The sequence below is a fragment of the Berghia stephanieae genome, chromosome 4 (genome assembly GCF_034508935.2).
Source record: "Berghia stephanieae isolate SIO BIC M18660-M18661 chromosome 4, UCSD_Bste_1.3, whole genome shotgun sequence".
Taxonomy (NCBI): Eukaryota; Metazoa; Mollusca; class Gastropoda; order Nudibranchia; family Aeolidiidae; genus Berghia; species Berghia stephanieae.
The window spans coordinates 61,526,964-61,532,963 of record NC_088363.1 but is presented as its reverse complement, the minus strand read 5'-3'; the positions used below and the strand labels follow the sequence as shown (position 1 = coordinate 61,532,963).

At 34.5% G+C, this 6,000-nt stretch overlaps 1 protein-coding gene across 2 annotated transcripts in view; it reads right to left on the bottom strand.

Annotated features, from left to right (window-relative positions):
* Positions 1–6,000, bottom strand: part of LOC144970961 (putative transporter HI_0519) — a 56,996-nt gene that overhangs the window by 26,185 nt on the left and 24,811 nt on the right. The window contains exon 1 of one of the 2 annotated variants that reach the window (XM_078911179.1): positions 1,303–1,591. The exons of the other annotated variant lie outside the window; for it this stretch is intronic. The gene's annotated coding sequence lies outside the window, so the exon portion shown is untranslated. Of the gene's footprint in view, positions 1–1,302; positions 1,592–6,000 lie in introns of those variants that run through there. 2 annotated transcript variants of the gene reach the window in all.

The window sequence follows — 6,000 nt, the reverse complement described above, 5'->3', positions numbered from 1 at the left end:
ATTTATTCTATTCATTATTTATTTCTTTATTTTTTAAATTGAATATATTATTTCTGAATGGGTATTGTAAGATGCAATGTTATTATTCCACCCCTCCCATTTGAAAAACCTATCATTTCTTAGTATACCTAATAAAAGTAGATTTATTCAAAGAATTCAGAATATTTTCACTCATTTTATTGGTTTAAAATAAGGTGTAGAAGATTGGAAAATAAATATAATCTGTTGGTGTACATGAAAACTAATCCAATGTTTTTTTGTTTTGTTTTTTTGTTGTTGTCAAAGTGCCAGGCAAGCAGATGGAGTAAGACACACATTATGGCGAATCAAAGTACTGCGACCATGCAATTGGTCACACAATATCTTAGAATATTACTAACTTGGTTGGAGGGGTGGAATAGACGTATTACACATAACACGCAAGCTCGTAGTGTTATTTGGTACGATAAAAATAACTCGTTTTATAAATACAAAGAAATTAAAGAATCGTGTTTTATAGTTATAATGCTCCAAACATTGTTGCAAACCGCAAAATTTAAGACTCTAAAATTTTTATCATACGAACTAATGTTCGTGCCGTTTTGCTTCTTAGACTACAGTGCGGAGTGCACTTATTGCAACTTTCATGTGAGGTAGCGTCAGTATTTTGAATCCTTTTGAGAAATATTATTATATCCGGAGTCAGTGAAAGTGGCCGATGACCGGATAGATAACAATGGTAGTTAATTATGACCCAGCGTTATAAAAGATTGGTAACCCTGGCACATGATAAATTGGAATAATGAATCAAAACTTGCCAACAACCTACTTTTAGAGACTCTCCTTAACTCTTTCAGCGCCATTGGCCGCACTGTGCGGTCATAGTAGAATCTGTTCTTCTGGCCAATGGCCGCACTGTGCGGCCCTGTCTTGAAAAGTAAGAATAATAATGAAATCCAATCCTACTTTCTACAAAAGTACTATAAATTGAACCATCATTTCTTTCATCAGAACATTCAATTGGTGGTAGGGCCGTATTTTAATTGAGATTTTGCGCCGAATTTGAAGGTCGCTTTGTCTTAGCTTGTCATTCTCATGCTGCCTCAATCAGGTGTCAACCATTTTGTGACGGAATATAGCCTCAGCGCTGAAAGAGTTGACAATCTTGAAACATGATTTCAGTGTAAACACAAAAAGGCAAATTATTTTAGGCCTCATTAATTACAAAATAAACTAGTATAAATACTCATTATATCATAAGGATGTCGATGGTTTTACCGTCCATTTAACTATTCAGTATACCATAATATACGTTATACATACCGTGATAAATCAGTTTAAAATATTAAACTGATATTTCCTCCTAAAGAAAAAAACACAGTTTCATGATTAAGTTTCTGCACAGTTGTAAAGAAATATACACATACAATTTTGTTGAATATGGGAAGTATGGTTTGATTAACCTTATTAAAACACCACGGTGCCATCCATGGGATGGATGACGCTATTCTAATAAAACTTGAGTTCATTAATATTCATCGATATGTCTGAATAACTTACTCGAAATTGAATAAGCGATTTTCTGATGTAAGCGATGCGTGAAAATAAATGCAAAGAGATATTATATTTTTGGTCTCATTTAAGATCAAATGACCCGGTTATTTGAAACCCTATTATCATTATTTTTGCATATATCCAATTCTTTGCCAATAAAGGGAGTGCATGTCTAACATTTAATTCTATTTCATCGTTTGGATAGTATTCAAAGTTATTGTTCATAAACAAAAACAACAAGCAGAGAGACGTTTATTTTATTATTTCTCTAACATATAAAGTTTGTTAAAAAATTACATTCTCGATACCTCGTGCAGACCGCTGACTATTTTTTGTGTGCGATAGTTTTCTGAACATATTATTCGAGTTGCCAATTGAACCCTCTCCTTACCACCCATAGGAATATCGTCACATTTGTTACGATTCAACCAACAGTTTTCTCATTTTAATTTCTCTTGTACATCACAAAATGGAAATAAATGCTTTGATTACAGCTATAAATACTAAACGCTGTGTTGTAGACATAATTTTTCTGAACAATTTTCTGTATAGAATACACTTGTTACTTTTTTGTTTGATTAGGAAAAGTCTATTTTTGTGTTGGGTGGGTGTGAATTTTGGGGGGAAATTCTAAAGATGGATGGTAAGGAGAGAGTTGAGGTACACATTATGAATCTAACGTCGGATCAAACACAAATTCTTGTGATTGAAATAAAATCGTTTAAGTCTTTGACCAAAAAGCACTTATCTCTATTGCACATAAACACAGGAAGGCATTTAAAGGCTTAGATCTGAAACAATAAAACGACTACGATGGTTTTGGGGACAGCCATTTTTAGCAACAACAACAACAACAACAAAAAGAGCAAAATGCGATATACTCTTATGCCTAAATATGGTACTGTATAATGGTAATGTAAATGTATCTCTAAAAGGCTTACCCGAAAAAAAGGTTTATTCTCTAACGTTACCATTTTACTCAATCTCTCTCTCTCTCTCTCTCTCTCTCTCTCTCTCTCTCTCTCTCTCTCTCTCTCTCTCTCTCTCTCTTTGCCTTTTTCTATAAGCATAGAATAGAGCATAATGATAGTAAAACAGATTTAACACTCATTTAGAGAGTCAAGAAAGCTGTTTCAACCAATGCTATGCGTTTGGGCAAAATACTCACAACATCTGCCCGATGGCTATAACGTACCAACACACACCTTTTCGTAACCTTAAACGTGTATAGTCTAATTGATATAACTAAGTGAAAACTAATTAAAATGGCTGTCTACAACAATAACAAAGAGCCGAGCCGAGTGACATCAATTTTGTGCCTTTTAAATGTACGAGTATGTGTATAATATGTGTGTGTGTGTGTGTGCAGTGTATTTGTGGGTGTGTGTGTGTGTGTGTGTTTGGGGGCGGGGGGAGGGCGGACTCGTTCTTCTGTGTTGCAGTTTTACAAATCGTTGACCAAGCAGACAACTTATATGAAAGCAACTGTTCATTTAAATAAGTCGATGGCAACATGCGTAATAACTTTTATGCTGTTGCCTTTCGGACGTCATTATAAATCATTCATTTAATCATACAGACCACGTAAATTTCGTTTTCATTTCACATGTAGTCGGGTGGTCTTATCGGAACTTTGACCCTTCGCGGATCAGATTTCATTAGAATCTAATTTGGAGACAGATCTTACCTTGTTCATTAAAAAAAGAGCTTTTATGTAGAGCAATATCCACTAAACGTGCTCAAAGCGCTTTACAAGGGGACCCTGGCAACATTTAACATTTAGGACAGGACATGACGCCTGTTGGGCGATATCACATCTTATTTTCGGAAAGAGACAATGCCGTTAACGGCCAGGTACTCATTTTACATCTGAGTACGGTGAGAGAATTTGAATAAAGAGCCTTCTCCAAGGACTCAACTATGCGCCGAGCAAGGCTCGAACCCAGGACCTTCCTATCCGAAAGCGATTGTCATACCGCTAGACCACATGGCGGCGCATTAAGAATTGTCATAGTACTGAATAACTTGAGGTTCAATTACTGACACTGCTCACTTGGCCAAAACGGTTATTTCTGCACTTTTAGAATTACCCAGTAGATGCCTAGGCATTCCATGAAGGTGATTTGAACAGGAATATTTCCATGTTGTCTAAGTGAGGAAATAGGTGGTTAATAATTGTGCCGAAGTTTTTAAAAAGCGAGAGTGTCAGAATAGGAGTTCATACCAAGACTTTCCGGGTCAAAGCGCAGTGCTTTTACCGCTCAACCACCTCCCCAAGCTATAATCAAATAGTGAAAAATAATACGATTTCAAAATGATCAATATCATCATTTAAAGGCCGAAGTGAGTAAAGTAGCGATATGAATCATTCATAACATTTAAACATAGTAATATAAACAACGTGTAGCTTTCGTTAACTCATAGAATAATATTTCCTCGAAAAGTTGGTCACAACCCCTGTCGATCATAACAGAAAGTGAACAAATGATTTTACTCAACAATGCAACAAATGGAACTACTCGTATTTGCAATCTTGAGCATTCCTAACAACTCACTTCTCATTTTCTTTTGTTGGTCGTCAAGAATATTGAAATGTAAATTTTGAGAAAGTGTCAATCGTCAATAGATAGAACGAAGATGACGTCACTCAAGCCTTTGTTATTGTATTTTGCCCTCCGCGTTTGTGAGTGATTCTCACTAAAGTGTATAAACCATTCTATAAACGTTTAAGGTTACGCATAGTTTTGTATGTTGATTCGTTATACTTCCGGATGGCAATGTTATGAGTTTCTTAGCCAAGCGCATACTATCAATAGATAGAACAAAGTCAACGGCATTCAGGTCTTTGTTATTTTTTTTTTTTTGCCGTCCATGTTTATGAGTAATTCTCACTAAACTGTTTAACGAGACTATAAAACGTTCAACGTTACACATAGTTTTTTTTTGTGTTAGTCCGTTACACTTCCGGCAATATTGTGAGCTTCTTCGCCAAGCGCATACTATCTAGAGTCCATATGTTCACGAAGGCTTTGGTAGATTAACATTTACTTGTTGACATGACATAGTTTGTTTGAATGTAGCATACTTATTTATTCCATTCCAATCAAACTGATCCATTACTGTAGGGGCCCCAATGTTGAATGTAAACGAGAAATGGTATATATATATATATATATATATATATATATATATATATATATATATATATATATATATATATACATATATATATATGAGCTAAGGTCAAAAGGTGCCAATTTTTTTACCTCAAAATAAAAGTGACATAATAGTCCATTCATGTTTCTATATGTTTAGCAAAAACCCTGTACTTCATGAATCAAAGGCCCTTTAGATAACTTTTAAGGTCTAACGCAGCATAATATCGTCAACAATACCTATAGATAGTATGCAGATGACGTCACTGTTGCCTTTGTTATTGTTTTTGCCATCCGCGTTTGTGAGTTGTTATCACTAAACTGTATTAACCTGACTATAAAAGTTCATGGTGACACAGAGTTTGTGTGTTGGTTCGTTATACTTCCGGATGGCAATGTTGTGAACTCCTTGGCCAAGCGCATTCTATCTATAGGTTGCTGGTGTCACCTGTGACCGGTGACACCAAAATGAGACAAAAACTCAATAACCAAATGATTTTTGTTGAGTATCAAACTTTATTTAGTAAGTTATAGACAAAAAGACACAATCAACAACAATCATAGTACAATAATATTACCAACTATTGGAGAAAATGTTGCTTTTTGGTGTCATTGTTCACAAGCAACATAGAATGCAAATATACTATTTCATAAAAGTGTTTGTACATTAACAACAACAACAATATTGCATATGTTTATTACCAGCAATGTTCAGAAACTTTTGGAATAAAATGTCGGGGAAATAATGTGACCAAAGCATATCTTATTTAGCGGCATTGTGTCACTTGTGACATTAGACAGATGACACCATTACTTATGTCACAAGCAATACCAAATTGCAATTTCGACAATATATCATTAATTTCAGTCAAACCAGTGTGATAACCTCAGTTAAATATGGAATTTAATAATTTTTCAGAAACCAAAGACTTCAAAAATAGAAATATACATGGAAATTAGAGAATCTGAATGTGACTTGTGACATAAGACCGGTGACACCATTACTTATGTCACAAGCAACACCAAATCACACGTTCGTCCATACTATATCATTATTTTCAGTCAAAAAAGCATAATAACCTACTCTAAAATGAAATTCAATAATATTTCAAGAAACTAAATACTTTCAAATTGGAAATATACTTAGAAATGAGTAATACCATTGTTGCTATTACTTTGGTCAAAATCGGCACTAGAACGCAATTTTGCCTCAATAAATCAAGAATAGCAACTGAACACATGTAATATAGCCTGTTAAAATGTACTTCAATGACATTTCAAGCTTTGAAGAACATGAAAACAGAAATACATT